The 18,597-nt window shown below is 34.1% G+C and overlaps 1 non-coding gene across 1 annotated transcript; it reads left to right on the forward strand.

Moving 5' to 3' along the window:
• Positions 1 to 10,656: 10,656 nt before the first annotated feature.
• TRNAT-UGU (transfer RNA threonine (anticodon UGU)) lies at positions 10,657 to 10,729 on the forward strand. The gene has a single exon. It is a non-coding gene; the product is annotated as a tRNA-Thr (tRNA).
• The last annotated feature ends 7,868 nt before the right edge of the window (positions 10,730 to 18,597 follow it).

An 18,597-nucleotide genomic window follows, 5' to 3' on the forward strand; every position in this document is an offset into this window, starting at 1 on the left:
AGTTACGACGTTCGAATCGTGTATAAAAGACGAATAAAGGACGTACCGTCAATTGATAGGTTGTAATGATTATTTGCTAAAAGTCAATATAGCAGATAAACCTGTGATTTGTATAATGCATACAACGTTTTATTCCACTTGTAAATTATCTTTGATTATCTGATTAAGAGAAGTCAATAATATGTACATTTACACACACAAATAAGCACTCACGCATACAATGTGATATCAGTCACACATAAAGTGACAGGTGATACTATTATTATATCTTAACTGGTTTGTTTTTTGTTAATAAGAGTACATTTTGTAAATATATACATACATGATTAAGGCAGAAATAATGTCCTAACACAGGTTTATTATTTACTTATAAAATGATTATTTTCGATTCCACGATAGGTAAATTGGGTGATAACGTAAACTTTTTTATTTATATCATATTATCATTTATCATTGATAAAGTTTGCTTGTACTCGTGAATGCAGAAGTGGGATACATCGGACTTCTACTGACTAAATTGCAACATTTTTACTTCATGACAAGGCAACGGAAACTCAACACATCTACAGCCTTACCAACGCAGACGTGAGCTGGATATTCTACATCTCTGAAAGATAGATACGCCTCTGATAGATGGGGTAACCAATTTGAGATATTATCTTATATACAGAGGACGGCCTTGGTTAATATGGACTTAGTTGACAAGGGAAAATAGAGCGGGCGGTCATCAAGCGATAGAAGGTGCTGTAAAAGGATGTACATACATTTTACAGGTTACTTATATTATAATACAAAATACTTATTAATACAACTACTGCTCATTTAAACAAATATACAATAAGCATCCGGCACGAACTCTTCCAATAACAAGGCAAATTGTTATAAAACACAATCAATAAAGTTACGTAAGAATAATGAACCCCCTGTAAGACCGCATAACGGTCCCAGAGCATCGAAGCCGGGACCACACCAGCGCGATATCGCGGAGTTATCTGCGTAAGGAATACAATCGGCTTCCTGTCAAACGCTGGCCATTTGCGCCTGCACAGGCGCTCTAACCGCTTCCCCATATCGAACACCTGACAGTCTCTGCTCCTATTTGATTTATTTATAATATTTGTATAAAGCTTTTATAATCTTAGAACAATTTATAATGCTCACAGACAATAATATTAGAGCCTCTTATTTCCATTACCATATTATAGAATTGAAATATTACTAATATTTTAACACCTTCACTTATAATTCAATATAAACGTAAGTTATTTGTTTGTTATTGCGAGATACGGACCACTGTTTGGGTGAAAACCTCCTTCAACTTTTTCCATGCATCTTTTTCTCTGGCTTGAGTTAACCAGTATTTTTCTGCTACGTTTATTATGTTTTAAAGCCCTCCTCCTATTTGATTCTCACCGTCCTCTTTTTCTGCTGGTCCCTTCCAATTTGTTTTACATTATTGTTAGAGAGTAAGTAAATTGTTACATGTTCAAAAAGAAGTTTCTAGATCTTTTGGCGGAGTAATCATCATAACTCTTTCTAATAGCGAATTATGTATATAAGATAAGTATGTATGTATGTGTAACTTATGTATATATTATTTACTCTAATGTAGGTATATTTTCATGAGTAATTATATTATGAGTATAGTATTTATCGTGTACATAAAGTTTATGTCCAATTAATTTATTGAACATTTGTGTTCATTTACTTTCATGTAACATTTACAGACCTGCATATTAATTATCTCTTTACTCTCTTGTGTCGATTAGTAGTGAATGCCTATAATTAAGTCCACCTTTATACAAGTTGTAAACAGGGTAAATAAATATATAAATATTTGTAATAAATTAAAAATTAACTTCAGTGAGACAAAGAAACACTTTTTTCACTGTAGTTGATTGTTATTGCATTCACACTCTCGTTGTTCCCGTATCTGTTAATCTAAAGGCGTGGAGAATCACAAATATCTTACCCGCAAAAGCAATTTGAATATCTGCGGCTGATAACCATGACCCGTCCTAATGCCTTTACTTTGTAAGCCATATTTGGCGGGGCATTAACTCCATATATCTCTCACTATCGAACCCTTAATATAACATCAAAATCTCCTCAACTGTGCTAAGGATGGTTCTTACTACACTTTCACAATTTTTTATGTTCAAGTGTTTATAAAATTTCTCAACACCCAGACATAATACAGCTGTGTGATTTTACTAAATCAATAAATAATATTATTGCATTACATGCATTCAATATATTTTCCAATTAATAATTTAATCACACTGTAAACAGAGAGTAAACATGGTTAATACACACAGGTTTTGTGAGCAGAAGTGTGAAGTCTTTCCACGGGTGAAACAATGATTAAGATGGTGAAATAAATGGTATTTTTTATAGGTATAAAAGCTTTAAACAGGTGAATGTATATAGCTCATTTACTGTTAATTAATATGTGGTAAGCTAATAGAAAATTAGACTGTATTACGTAGGAGCTGTCTTCGTGTACAATAAAGAGAAAATTAAAAAAAAAACGAAAAGCTTGCTTTTTGTTTCTATTATATATATTATTCGTACTAAGCCGGTTTCCTTATATTAGTGATGAATACAATATTTATGCTAAAAACTATTAGTAAAACGTTCACTAAGCGACCTCTTATCTATTAGAAAATATATTTAGCGTTCGAAATATAAATGTCAGAAGTGTTTAAGTAACGATCTAATTATATGTAAAAGACGTATAAATGAAGTAGCATTAGTTGATAGACTGAAATCTTTATTTGCTGAAAGGCAATATAGCAGACAAACCTGTGATTTGTATGATGCATACAACGTCTTATCATGACACTTGAAAATTATCTTTCATTATCTGGTTAAAAACTATTACTTATTATATCATTAAATACCTTTTATAGATTAAGAAAAAACTATAATATGTACATTTACACACACAAATTATAAGTACCGTAATGTAACGTAAACAGATGTAAAACCTATTACTTTTTTTTCTGATCACCTATCACCAATCATCCTGTATATTCAATACAATCTTAGTACTACCACAATATCACTCCGTTTTTTTTAATTTTATTGTATTATAAACGTTTTCACGTAAGCCAGATTTTTTTAATATTTATTTAAATTTGCATATGAATATACACTTTTTCTAAATTCTTCCCCACTATGTCTACAACCTAAGCGATCGAATACTACTCTTCCATTTGCGTTGCGCGGACGCAGTGTAGCAGCGACCTTTAAAGGCTAATGTCAGATTAGATTCCTCTCAATGCGTATACACCTTATATAGATTATAATAGACCCGCGGCGAATTCAAATTGAACCATGTAGATACGCCTCCGAAACTAACACAGTGAACGGTATAAAATTAATATTGTATGCAAGCTGTTGTACAAGCAAATCAATGTTAAATCATTGAAAGAACGTCTTTTGTTACAAGCGCTCAAAGCTAATTTACGAGCTACCACACAAGTTCGAAAACTATATTAAACGCCCATGTCGTGCCCACCCCTACATCATTTGCAGGTCCGTTTCTTGCAATTGTTGACTATTGTCTATCCTTGGTGCAAACGGTTAAACTAATAGTACTCGTAAGTTCAACTGTGAGACTCTCGCAATCGTCGAATCCAATTTTGCTGGGCAGAGTTCAAGAAGCTACGGAACATCTTCTCTTCAAATATCCATTATTGTCTGGAGAAGAAAGTCACCGGACAAAGTGTATTAGCAGTAATGACTTACGGCAATGGAACATCTTTAGCGTTAGATATCACTAGCAAACTTAAAGTCATTCAATGGGTCATGGAAATGATTATGCTCTGGATTTTTCTACGAGATGGAATCAGGAAAAAGGGGATTCTTAGACGAACGAAAGTAACCGGCATAGCCCAGCGGGATGGCTAGTTGAAGTGGCAGTGGACAGGCCACATAGCGCACAAGACTAATAGCCGCTGGGACTAAGTACAAGGTCGAGGGTCTACTAATATGCTGTACAGACTTGTTAAGATCATCGGATGATGCGGTCTCATTGGAAATATACAAGAAAGCCCCGTGTCCAGCAGTATACGTCCTGCAGCTGAAATGTTGATGGCGGCTTGAGATCTCCATTTGTATGAAGCTATATTTAAAAAATAATACTCGATAATTATAGGTACTGCCACTTATAAAAAAAAACCCGCACTCGACCTTCCGGACAACGCAACCACCGTGACCCACGCAAATATTAAATTACTTCGCGTCTAGATAAGGTCACGGTATCCTAGCCGGCAACGAAAGCATACACGAGATACAGCCACGTACAAGCTAGTTTTCATTCAATCAATGATTGAAGCGCTGATCCAGTTTATTACGTTAATTGTTTCCAGCGCTAACGCTTAGTAAAATGATATTAATGTTAACATGTCTATAGCAACAGATCGAGCAAAGTTTCGGCTCACTTGGGCACCGTTGCATCAAGATACTAAAGACATAGAGTGACAGTACAAGAATAATTATTATAATAGTTAAGACTAATGTCTTTAAAATGTTTTCGTGTTAGGAAAACCTTCATCTTTATATAAAGTCTTTGCATATTTCTTCCTTAAGTTATTATACAGCAGTCAAAAGAGTATTTTCTGTCTTTCGATACACATAGGTATCAACGATTATGAAAACATTTTAGTTAAGTTAAATTTTCAATTCTGTCGTTACTTTATACTTATGGCAATATTTGAAATATTTATAAAAATATAATTAAAAATTTATCCGTATAAAACATCTGAATAAAAATAACCTATTGGTAATATTTTATCGTGGTTCATTTGTAAAATTATAAATAAACAATAATAAATATTTCTGTTTATTTCCATCGTTGTTTTATGTAGCTCTTTTTTCATAGCTGGATTCTACTTGTGCGATTCTTGGTCACACTTTTTACCACTTAGCAAACAAAACTCTTGAAAGGCTGGCACCGAAATTTTTGTGTGTATTGCTATATGCTTTTGTTCTGTACATACCTTAACAACCCCTATTTTCCTTGCTGTATTTTCTAACTAAGAATCGATCAATCTATTTAACAACACTTTTTGAATTAAAAGATCTGTACAGAAAAAAATGCCTTATTTACGAAGTAAACTATTCCTAAAAGAATAATACCTACACCATAAGTACTTTCATAATCACGAATGTGTGCACGCTACCTAGCACCTCTTCGACCTTACCGGTCACAATACGTACAACTGCAATAACTTCGCACAAACTTTACAAGTTAAACAAAATTACTCATATCACCCGAATTAGACCCAACACCTTACGACACGATTCTTAGACGACATTTAGCGAAAACAGCGCTTATTCAAAGTTGCGTAATTAACAAGATTGCTTGTCGCGTTGCCGGACCTGCTCTCGGTGTAAATATCGCTATTTATGGATAAATCCTAACAGTAAACATTAATTACTGGCCACTAACGAGAATCTACATGGAAACGTTATGTAACTTTCGAAAGTACAGTCACTAACGTTCAGAAACAAAACAGAATTGGTTGTAACCCTTGGGACCAACAAGAATACAAATCGGCTAATGATAAACGGATACTGTATAGACACAACAAGAATACTGAGAATACATTGGAAGGCTTGAGTCTATAAGAGAAAAGAAAGAGATCTTGAATACAATATAAATTCAAAAGTTGCAGTACTTGGTCAGCTAAGTAATACGTAATGAGGAAGGTCTTCTTATGTTAATAAAGCATAGTTTTTTCAAGAGGTTCTAAAAAGGACAGGAGACGCATTCCATGGCTAAGAAAGCCTCATATTTGAGTCAAAAATAACACCATAGCGTTGTTGAGAGCATTCAAGATAATTAATTACAGCCAATGTTAGCCAACCAGCGACAGGATGAGGCGTAGTATAAATATGATATGTCTCAGAAGCATTACTTTTAAATTTACTGTCATTATTTCATCTTTTTTACTACAAAACACTGTCAAGATACATATGATAATTGTAATGTGACCGAAACAATTATCTATGTGGCGTTGCAAAAGGTTATGACACTGGCTTACAGAGACTTGCGATTGTATTCATACTTTGTGCATTAATTATGTAGAATTATAGGTCTAAAAGGTAAAAATATACATTCACGATAGCTCATTCATCAGGCAAAATGGTTTAAGGCTTATACACATATTTTAAATCACCCTATACAAAGTGATCACTCTGAAATACGTTACATTGATTTTTTTTCTATTAGAATGCGATAAGCCAATAACTTCTGGCAAAGTATGCAAAGATAGATAGTAAACAATAATTGTTTTGATATATAATAATCCGATCCTCTAACGCTTGGCTACCATAGTTCAGCGGTAAAGGATCGGATTGAGACTTGCGATCGCCACCCTAGTTTTTGTAGACAGAGTATAAGGGCTGTAACGCAACGTGCTTAACCCTGACAATCCATTATATACTCATATTCTCAGAAGCTGTGTGTGTTGACCAATGATAGCTCAGCGGTAGAGGGAGAGTTGTGATCGTAGGTCGCAGATTCAATTCCCGGGTTCAACGCCGCGATCGACAAACCGCCTGCCAAACGTGGTTATTATGGTAAATATCTTTCGGGGAAGCCTATATTTTTCAGTGCGCTTCTATGGGCAACTAAACAACAATCACACTGGCTACAACATTCAGTTATTCTTTCGTATAAAGGGACCAAAGCAAGAGTGTATCTGATAGGTTGCAGTTAATACTCCTGTAATGCTGTGAATTTTCTGATATACCCCAAAAATACACTTTCAACCCTTTAGTCTATGTGAATTAGAATAAGGCTGAAGTATCTCCTACTTGTCGTAAAAAGCGAATAAAAAATTGTTGAATTCGCTGATAGTCAGGAAGAGGACCTTCATCGTACACTCATATTGAACCAGTGAAGGCAGTAGCGCGAAATAGTTTCGTCTTGCTGCGGTATGCCCAGGTTCAGCTTCTCCACATGATAACATTTGTCACAGTACTGAGAGTATCTAAGCGTTCCGTAGGAGGTCCAGAGGCTTTTCCAAACGTACCAAGAACTACTGCTAAGGAGCTTTTAGTGGGTAGGAGTCCCATATAATTTTGCCCTATTTCAAGAGAGCAGAGTATCTTAATCCAGAAGATTCTATCCATCCACCCGAAACAAAAAACATTTTATTTTGCAATAAAACTCGACCTTGACTAGCTTTAACGTAAATTAGCAGTTATATCAGTTTAAATAACAAAAAGCAATATATTATTAATATCGATGACAACTAATGACAGCAAAAAGCGAGGAATCTACTGTTAAGACGTTGTTTATGCGCGCGACTGTACGCCGATGCAATACCTGCAGGCGAGTAAATCAACTAGCATTTACACCATCCCAGGTCACGGTGTCGGAACAATATCATTTATTCGCTTCTACAGATATCGGAGATATTGCGTATTATACGCAGATTAGCGTGCATTGTACGGTGCGTAAATATTTTGAAGTTGGTTTATTCCAGCTTGTGAGTCAATATTATATACAGTAGAGTTTGATTAGGAAATGTCTACATTGCGCCATTTATTATGATTTATATTTCAATTTGTATATAAATTCATTGAAACTAAGTAAATACATAATAATAAATGTTACGTAATCTAACGAACGTCGAACTTAAATGCATACACTTTTGCCTTTTGATACCATTCCAAACAAATACTTGTCCTCTTTTTCTCGTTACCGTGGTTCAACTTCATTTTTAATTATTTTATGTATGGAATTCTTCCTAGGGCCGGTAAGTTATGGTTCATTCAAGCTTCTCCCATATTTATACAAATTTAAAACTACAAAAACTATGGTCAACCAATAAAATCATCAGCCAGTCTTAAATAGAGAAGTATTCTAGAGCGCTCTCTTTAGCCTGATGAATGTAGGGAATTATCTTTCTGTGGAATGTGGACGAAACAAATATTATAACTGTGTTGTTTGTAAAATAAAATAAAAAAAAATACCTATTACTGTTTTTTTTACAAATAATTTCCTTTTCGCTTTGATTTGTAATGGAAACTCCGCAAGAGTATTTACAACCTTTTTTAACTTTTGAGAATAAATTTAGAAAAGTTTACAACGATAATTGAATATCTTGCACTGTTGCACCTGAACATACCTCTTTTTATATTAGCTTTTCTTTTTAAGACGATTTGCTAACTCATACCGGTAATTCGACTAGACTTGTCAAAGTTTTTCTCTTGTTTTAAAGACAAATTAATTGTTGTTTTCCATACTAGACGCGAAGAAATAATTTTTGTGCAATTTATTACGCTAAAATGTTCTTTTAGAGAAAAAATTATGAAAATATATAGTCGATATGTATATTATAATCTTTTATATATGCCTAAGAATATAAATAAATATACGGCGATGTAGGCTAGCCCTAGAAATTGTTTATAAATAATTGTCTCTTACCTCCGTGTTGATAATAAACCATAGGACGTTTGAAATGTTTCTTAGGATACCGTTTTGCAGCCTTTGAATAATATTACGACTGGAGTCACTGGAACTTCCTCTCGGTTGTGCGCTATAAAATTGGTTTCAGAATTGTTTTATATTTGCTATATAATATTAACTCGAATCAGAAATAAAAATAAGCTTATATACTTTTCTCCAGGCTCCAAAATTTTTGTTACTCTTGTTGGCAACAACTTAAAATTTCAGAATACACTTCCGCTTAAGGTCGCTGAATTATTATATAATAAATTTAAAAAGCTTATTTATCTTAACCTCATAATAAAATTATCTATTGCAGTGTAAAATGTTTATAATTGATTGTATAAATCACGAATAGATTCCTCTAACTACTGTATTGTAGATATTTGTGACAGTTATCATAAAAAAACTGTAACTTTAAGTTGTAGGATTCCATTACTGACTAGCTTAATTTGATTCTAGTTTCTATGAAATTAGACGAAATGATCCTAAATGGATAATAATATGAATATATATTTAAGTTTAAATGAACAAGAAAATCGAACGAGTATACTTACTCTAGAAAATTTTTAGCGGCTTTTAATTTTAAGCGGCTTTTTAAAATTTAAGTTTTTATGTTAATTCTGAATATGATTGATAATTTGAATAATTTAAGGATACCCATCGTTATAGTTATACAGCATATATAAAGCCTATAATAAATGTATCTATGCAAGTAGACTTATGAACCCGTAACTGTTTGTTAGTGGCTTGCTACAGACTACGCCGAGCTTTCCGCGTAAACACTATAAGTCATCATCTCATCATCATTTCAGCCGTAGTACGTCCACTTCTAGTCATAGGCATCTACCACAGCTTTGCAATATGACCGGTTGGATGATGCATCCAGCGTCATCCGAAGACATTAACTGAATCGTCAGTCCACGTTTAGAGACGTCTTGCGCTGTGTTTGCCAGTTCGTAGTTGCTATTTCAAAACCTTTAACTTTGAGTAGTTAGAAATATATATTTCAAAAGCTTATGTAAAATCGCAATGTTTAGCGAATCGTTCACCGATACACATCGTCTTTACATGTTATCATATAAGCAATAGACCGTCAATTGTTATGAGAGGTGGTCGTTAGTACGGGCCCCTGGTCCCGTAATAGATAATTCGGTGTAAAGAAAACACATGACGGATAGTTTAACTTACATAATTTCACAGAACAATAAATCTCAATCTGAGTTACAAGTATTTCCTTTGTTGAATAGCGTCAGAGAGAAGGCGAGATGTACCGAGTGTAAGAAGGGGCATGCAAAAACAGATGCGTTCATAGATAATAAATTTGGGTGCGTTCTAATGAACGCCACAGTTAAAATATCATGCATAAGAGAGCTCAATATTATTTTACATGACAAATTTGTCTGTAAACTCTGAAAGCATATTTCACACGTCATTCTGATAGGTTTCCATGTCACACTAGTTACAAATGAATCGGTTTAATCGTATGAAAAGTTAACTTTGTAATGGTGTAATAATAGAGGGGCAAATAATAATTAATCTGATAACGACCGAGCGAATAAAATAACGGACGAACACGAATTAATGTTTTTAAACAACTTATAACGACGCGATTTATCCTTTGAGATGACTGATGGCTGTTGGTACGTTCAGGGTAAATTTAACGGGTACATTCGATAGTAACATTTATGATTACATTGTACGTTAATTTACGTGGAAAATTTTATACGTTATTTTTGCCACGCTCTTTTTTACTGTCCAATTCTTATTTATGGATCGATACTGATCAAACTCAGGCGTATTAGTATCCAGTCGCCTTTCTACTACATCATTAGCTGACTCTGATTTTTCCAGTCACAACTAGGAAAGACGTCTATATAATAGAAAATCTTTTGATGAAGGCGACCATGAGGTCGCAGCCTCATGCGATCCGACCATGTTAAAACCATGTTCGTTACCTTAAGAGCTGAATCAATAAACATTTCCGAAGATCGGCACAGATGGCGTAACATAGTGTACCGCAAACTTAAAAAGGTTATATACGACGCAAGGATAAAGAGTATATGAAACTTTTAATAAAAAACGAAATTGCTATGCCGTTAGTGAATGTGTAATTCCTATTTTACTTAAAACGTATATTAAATTATTGTTATCGATATCTGCTCCCTTACTTCTATACCACCGACAACGCCTCCATAGCTCAGGGGTTAGAGCACTGGTCTTGTAAACCAGGGGTCGAGAGTTCAAATCTCTCTGGGGGCATCATTTACAAACTTATTTTTAAGAACCTTCATATTTATTCAAGTTTTAATTTCGTTTTTATATTAATCGTTTTTGTTAAAAATTCATTTTTAAACGTACAGAAACAAGCATTACTGTGTTGCTTTTTAATGAAGCTGTCACTATGTGTTTAAAACTAAACTGAGAAAGACATCTTCAATAATCGCTTAAGATACGTTGATGTTCTAAAAATAAAAGTTCCAGTAAAAAAAATTACATTTTGAAGTAGATACACTTCAGAAATACAATTTCCACACATGATATTCTATTCCTAATGTATCTTCAATGCATAACAATCAGTTTTAATCTCTAGTACAAACATCTGATGAGACTCAAGTACACAATAAAGACGGGAATTCAATAGACTTCCACGCACATCTTATGCAAATATTGAAACAGCTTCGTTGAAAAATGTTAATGCACCTAGCCCTGACCTTGTACACGAATTATTTTCCTGTTTCGTAAAAAGTCATTATGAATACATTCAATAGTGCCAGTTTTATATGAAGGCAGTATTGTCGAAACTCTTTGTTGCAGTTTTAGTTTTGTATCTATATTCACATATGAAGGACCATTTACAGTAACCACTTGTGTACGTCGTGAGAATAATATCAGAAGAGCTCAGTTTGATAGAAACTTGAATCAGTTTGAACTCTGATATTGTCTTCTTCTTAAAGTGCAAACTTTTTACGAAGGTCGGCAAACATTAAAGCAATCTATGACATAATGGCTTTAAAAATCAATTGGGTGGTCTTTTCAAACCACAGGCTTAAGTGTTTCAGTCAAGATCTTCATCTTCTACCAACCCTTCGCTTTCCGTTAATCTTACCCTGTACGATAAGTTGTAATAGCTCTTATTTTCTCATCATGTGACCCAAATATTGAAGCTTTCTTATTTTTATTGCATAGAGATCTTCTGTTTTTTTTTTCTTTACTCATGATACTTACTCTAATATTATGACATCCTTTAACTAAAAGATACGAAGGTTTCAAACGCGCCCTAATCTAAGAAGAGCCCACTATAGACTTAAACGGAGTTTACGATGAGAACCTTTAAACGTTCTTATTACGAAATGGCAACAATTATCAATTAGGTATTATATTTGAAGTTAAAATAATAATGTCTCCTATTAATCGTTTTTAAAATTTTATGAGAAGCTGTACAGGTAAGTTACTATAACGAGGTTTAATTTAAAAATCAGCTGTTAACATCCATTAATACTATTAATATCAATGCAAGAATATTAATGCCAAGACAATCATCAAAAATAAAATACAAAACCTTGGTTTCAAGAAAAATATAAGAAAATCTTTTGCCAGTGCTATTACGTATGTCAATGCTATGCCAATTTTAATCAAAACCTGTATCTTAATTTACTTTACTGCCCAACTTTTATAAGATATAGCCTTCTTTTGAATGAAAATGGTTTTATATGTAACCTTGTTTGTGTTAATTACTAAATGGTAAAAAAAAACTGCCGATTGACTCGATTCTAGTCAAGAATCGTTTTTATCCCCGCCAGCTAATATCGGCTATCTTATTATTAAAGTATCATTTTACGACAGATAAGATGTGCCCACTCCATGGTACTTAAACTTTATTTTAAATAAACTAGTTATACATTAAGTAAAGTATTTTATGGGAAGTTCTTATAATTTTATTAGACAGTGGCCACAATTATCTAGGCGTGAGTGTAAGACCTAAGTATGTTATGCAATTTCCTTTCACTGCGGTTGTGTAGTGAGAAAACGTTATGAAGCGTGTCGTACAGCTGCCGACCTCAGCTCTGACCTTACGTCCAGCATCGCATGTTCTTACATAAATAGCTTTCGCACTTCACTCAATCAAATTCGTTCCCGATTTTAAATACTAAAAACAATACCCTATTATTTTCTATAGATCATTATTTTAGCCGCAGGACATCCATTTCAAGGCATTGGCCTCCCCTTCGATTTCCAATAGTACCAGTTATAAGCGTCCGTTTATCGATAACCATAACAAAATCTTCTGTCCACCCTGTGAGTAGACATCTCACAAGATTTTAGACTGTTTACTATAAATAACGTTACAGAAAGTTGAATCGATTGTTGAAATCGTAAAAGAGAAACCCTCTCTTTTCTTTGACAATTAAGATCTCTTGTGAAAGTAAATCAACTCTATTTGCATCTGTTTTTTTCTCCCGATTTCAGCCTTTTGTCCTATTTTTTTCCACGATGTGATTTGTCCCTTGAACAACGAAGATAAAAATAATCCAGTTAAAATAGAACCTTATTTATTACGACTCTTGTTAATCCCATGATATTGAACAATATCAGAAGTCCTAGACGGAGCTGATGTAACTAAGAGTAAGTCGCCATATAACTCGTTAGAAAGTTGCCAGATAGGTGCCAAGGTTACATCGTTCCGATACTCTACTATTACCTCCGAATGGCTATCTCAAGGAGAGAAGGGTGGCCTCTTAAGATAGCTATCTACAATCACCACGCCCAGAGCTTTGTAAAGGGTAAAGAGTATCAGCTCTAACCTACTTTGGAGAACCTCAAAGTCCGACACCGTCGAAATATAAGCGTACAAAAACATTATTCGTTTTAATTTTTTTATTTCTGCGAATGCCTTTTTAAGATCGCCACAGAGTTTTACTAGTATAAATTTAACATAACCAAGTAAGAAAAGGACCAATATTTAGCCACTTCCGCACATGCAGTGGTAGTCGTGCAATGAAATGCACCGCCCGCCAGCCCGCTGATAAATGCGTATGCGGCAAACAATGCGAATCACACAACCGCCACCACCAAATTACTCAACACGTGCTTCACCCCTCCACGAGGCATCTTCAGGAGTTATGTTACACCGATTAATGCCAAACACAGAGTGCTCTGGCACTAATCGATGTAACATTTATCAGCGAGCTGGCGGGCGGTGCATTTCATTGCACGACTACCACTGCATGTGCGGAAGTGGCTAAATATTGGTCCTTTTCTTACTTAGGATGGACTTCCGCGAGGTAACGCCTGATTCCATTAAATATATAACATAACCGTTTTGTTTTCTCCAAGATATAAGTATATTATTATTTCAGCCCTAAAGTTTCCTGTGCTGAACTGAGAACAGATTGGATGTGGCCTCTATCCAGCATCTCCCGACGACGATAACGAGGTCGTCTGTTAACCTTGTGGATAGACGTCCCACGTTGCGCTTGCTGATGGTCACTCCAGAGACGTCAAAGGTCTAGTGGCCATATCATATATATACTACGATAAAATAAAAGTACACAGTATACTACTTAGGTTTAAACCCAGAAATCGCTGATAATTAGTCTCAATAATTTATTCCAAAACTACAAATTATTATCTTAGTAATCCAATATTTAAATGTAAATTTATATATTTATGTGATAGAGCATATAATTGTAAAAAATGAGATGCAATTTCTAATGACCTACAATATTGTGTTACATAGGTACACCATTACATTTTTTATGACATGAGTAGGGGATGTTCGTCATGGCATACAATACTGCGCTCAATCTTGAAAGCGGTTATTTCAAAAGCCACACCGCCTCACAAATGGGAACACGGTAATATTCAGCAGACAAAAGTAACCTCTCACAAAAGAACCGAGTAGAAGCTCTCTGTTTCGATTACCGTACGTAGAAGCAAAGCCATGCTGTTCTATCACTTCGATCTTCTGTGAACACTTGACCCTTGTTTCTCGCTGCAGCCCTCGTTTAAGAATTGCACGGTAACTTTACATAAGAACTTCATACATAGTTGACGGAGTTTCATCGATTTATATATCAAAAGAAATCATATATTATTATATCAAAAGACACATACGTACGTTTTAAAATAAAAGAGAGACCAATGATCATAAGTTATCATGACATAAATCGCTAGTTACAGGAATCATATGATCATTATTATTAGTATTATTAGGTATTTTGACAACTTTGTGTTGTCTAAAGTTATTAACCTGTTGGAATTTCAGAAAAAGTAACCAAACGTTTCCCCGAGTTATCGCTTTGTTTATTAACTTAATATCTTATTAATAAACGTAGAATATAAACCAAAATAAGTCTTATATTTCGAACACTCCCGTTTAACATAATAATATTAAAACGCTTTTTTTGATTATGATTGAATGTTTGACTGCTAGGAACCAATGTTTTAATTTAATCTGTTGTATGTTTCTACTGTTTTCTTGGCACATTTCTTGTGTTATCTCTCCATAGCAACTTTTATCTTGCCTTAATAAAAATACATTCTCGAGGTTTTGTCCTTAACAATACATATTTAATACCTTTTTATTTACTTTAAAGATTTATTGTGTTAAATCTGTAATATCTACATGATAATTACTTACGTAACATTAAAGGTGTAAATTTATAATTAATATTATATACCAGGGTGAATCAAAAAGTTCTTAGAAGTGCATATATATGAAATCTTTTTGGATCAAGTTCGATATTCAAAGTAAAGAGTGTTTATCACACTATATTTATGCAGACTGTCACTTGTTTTTGTCAGTTCGTTCGCATGTAATAAATTTTTTTGTGCAACGAGTTGCTAAAAAGTCAAAATTATGGATAAAAGTGAGTTACGTGCGGTGATAAAATATCTCAGTTTGAAAAAAATGTCTACGAAGGAAATTTTTTTGGACATTCAGCAGACATTAGGGGGTGATGCTGTACCCTATTCTACGGTTGCGTACTGGGTGGCTGAATTTAAAAGAGGTAGATCAAGCTGTAAAGATGACCCGCGTTCTGGGCGGCCTTCAACCTCCGTTACAGAAGAAAATGTCAAAAAGGTTGAGAATCTGGTTTTGGAAGACAGAAGAATGACTATAAAACATATAGCTGAGATTCTAAAGATATCTTTTGGTAGCGTTCAATCCAATCCAATTTTAATTGATTCACTGTGGTTCAAAAAAGTGTCTGCAAGATGGGTGCCACGAATGTTAACCGACGAAAACAAAAAGCGACGTTTGGAAATTTCCAAGCGTAATCTCGAAATGTTCCAGCGTGATTCGGATAATTTTTGCCGTCGTCTTGTCACCATGGATGAAACGTGGGTCCACCATTTTGATCCTGAAACTAAAAGACAAAGCATGTCTTGGAAACGACCATCCTCTCCATCCATTAAGAAATTTCGAGTTGCTCCTACCGCTGGCAAAGTTATGGCCTCTGTGTTCTGGGATAGTGAAGGAATCCTTTTTATTGATTACATGCCAAAAGGCCAGACGATTACTGGACCCTATTATGCAAATTTAATCCCGAAAGTGCGTGAAGCGATTAAAGAAAAACGTCGTGAAAAACTGTCGTTGGGCGTGTTGTTCCTTCAAGATAACGCTCCTGCTCATCGATCGGAAGTTGCGCTCAACGCAATCCGCTGTGCTGGCTTCAATCTCCTTGACCACCCACCATATTCTCCGGACTTAGCCCCAAGTGATTTTCACTTATTTCCAAAATTAAAAGAGGAAATTCGTGGAACAAAATTTCACGATAATGACGCGGTTATAGCTGCCGTAGAGGACTTTTTCGAGAGTCAAGAAAATAATTTTTTTTCACAAAGAATAAGGAAGTTAGAAACGCGTTATTCTAAATGCATTGCATTGGAGTGAGATTATGTAGAAAAATAAAATATTATTATTTAAATCTTTGCATTTTTTAATATTGATTCCAAGAATTTTTTGATTCACCTTCGTATATAATTAACATTATTTTCATGACAATATTTTGTATGATAAAGTAGTTTATAGCATAGAATAGTTTTCTTTTATAACTAAAGCTGGGGGAAACAGAGGCACTTTCATTTTCATCTTAGATAACCTATTTTTGTGCCGCCTACGTACTCCTTGTCCTTATGTAAAAATAAAAGCGTGTTTCTTCGCCATTTGTTGCGCGTATGTTAAAGTTTTATGAATTATAAATAGTTTGCCTGCTCGTGTGACTAAATATGAAATAAACTATTGGAAAAACGTCACAATTGTTAAGAAGAAAATTAATTTTATCTTGGCAATAAACTTCAGAATTACTTATTATTAAGTTTCCTTAACTAAATATAAAAGAAGACAGAAGAGAGACACCCTCTGAAGCTAACCATAAATATTTCAATTTCTGATCCTTTTCTTTGTTTCCGCACTTCAAACTATAAAAAAAAGATATAGACAGAAAAGTTCTATGAAAGGACACCGCCTATTTTAATATGAAATTTCTTTTTAATCTCAGAAAATTTCATGTGTAATATAAAAATTCTTTAATTAATTTTCCAAGACAATGTTACAGAAAAAATGTACATTATTCAGCGATTATTATTATTATTACGAAAATCCTCAAACGAAATTAAATATTTTAAAATGCACTTGTCTATTTATTTCTAGCCAATTCATTTATATAACGACATTTATATCAACAGACATCGCGTTATATCAATAGCTGATATATTCATTTTTAAATTTACAAACAACACTTCCGTACTTTCCTAAGGGTTTTTGAACTGGTCAGTGTGAATACGGCTTTATTATTAACTATGATATATTTGATCAAGCTCCACACAGGGTGTCCATCTACAAGGTGGACAGACGATCTTTGTAAGCAGGCCGCTTCCAAACGGTAGGACCGTTGAAAGAATGAAAGAAAATTGTAGAATGAAAGACAGATCTTAAGAGCAATGATGGAAGAACATAAAAACAAAAATAAAAGGAGTATAAAAACCCAGTCCCAAACCAAGATAGTGGTAGGAGAGGTCCACAATAGCGGGGACAATAAAATAAACTTGTCTCGTTGGAAGTTTGTGGAGGAGGCCATTGTCCAGCATTAGACGTTCTTCGACTAAAATGATGATGAAGTAACCAAGGAACGTGTTTAAACCGAGTACCAGCCTTAAGTCACTATTTTCTTAACGCGAAAACACTATATTTTATAACTATTTATAAAAAGACCATCGCATTCAACCAACACTACACAGTGCCGATGAGTAACAGACCAATATTGCCAGTTCCGTCTGTTACAGATGCAATATACGAACGACGTGTAAATTAAGCTAGTCCGTCCCAGTACACTGTTAGTTTCCTAGTGTACAACCACAGCGGCGAGGTGGGCAGTCGACGCAGATCGACCGGAGATTAGCGCCGCCTTGCGACATCGGATGCTGGGCCCGACCGCGCTCTAATGCAGTAATAAACGTGGTTACGGACGCAAAGTAAATTGCATTTTATGTATGTCATATTCATTATTTAATGTCTCCAACAAATTGTTTATTAATGACAATAAAAACAACATGAGAGGTATGTATTTTTATGTTACCTTTACTATCAAAAATTTTTATTTTACAAGAAAACATTCATTTTTTATATAATTCGTTATGTGTAATAAACAGAAATTAGTTAGTTTATATTGATATATATTAAAAATATTAAAAGTTATAGGCCATATAAGAAAAGTAATTACTTTTTATCACTTTGAAATAAAAGATATCGTTTTAATAATTAAAGGACACAAAAGATAAGTTTTATATAAAACAGGAAATAGTTTGTTTATTAAAAAAACTAACGGCCCCGAAATACTTTCTACCTTGAAAAGTTAGAGGTCTGGCCAATCCAAAACAAAACAAAACAAAACGAAACCAATAAAAACAAACGAACTATTTCATACTCAGCAAAATTAATGTTATGTGCTATTTATATAACAGTGTTCTTTGACTACACCCTACAGAGATGTTTTTTTCGTTTTGATTAAAGTCAAATATTTGTCAGGTATTTTAATTTGCTCGTAATCGTATAGTAAAAAAATGTCATATTTACAGTTATCCATGCAATTTTTATTTTTTTCCTTCCCATAAGAAACTTCTCG

This window comes from Battus philenor, unplaced genomic scaffold (assembly GCF_028537555.1).
Source record: "Battus philenor isolate CCGP_79_NKW_IND1 unplaced genomic scaffold, ilBatPhil1.0.hap1 SCAF_26, whole genome shotgun sequence".
In the NCBI taxonomy this organism is placed as follows: Eukaryota; Metazoa; Arthropoda; class Insecta; order Lepidoptera; family Papilionidae; genus Battus; species Battus philenor.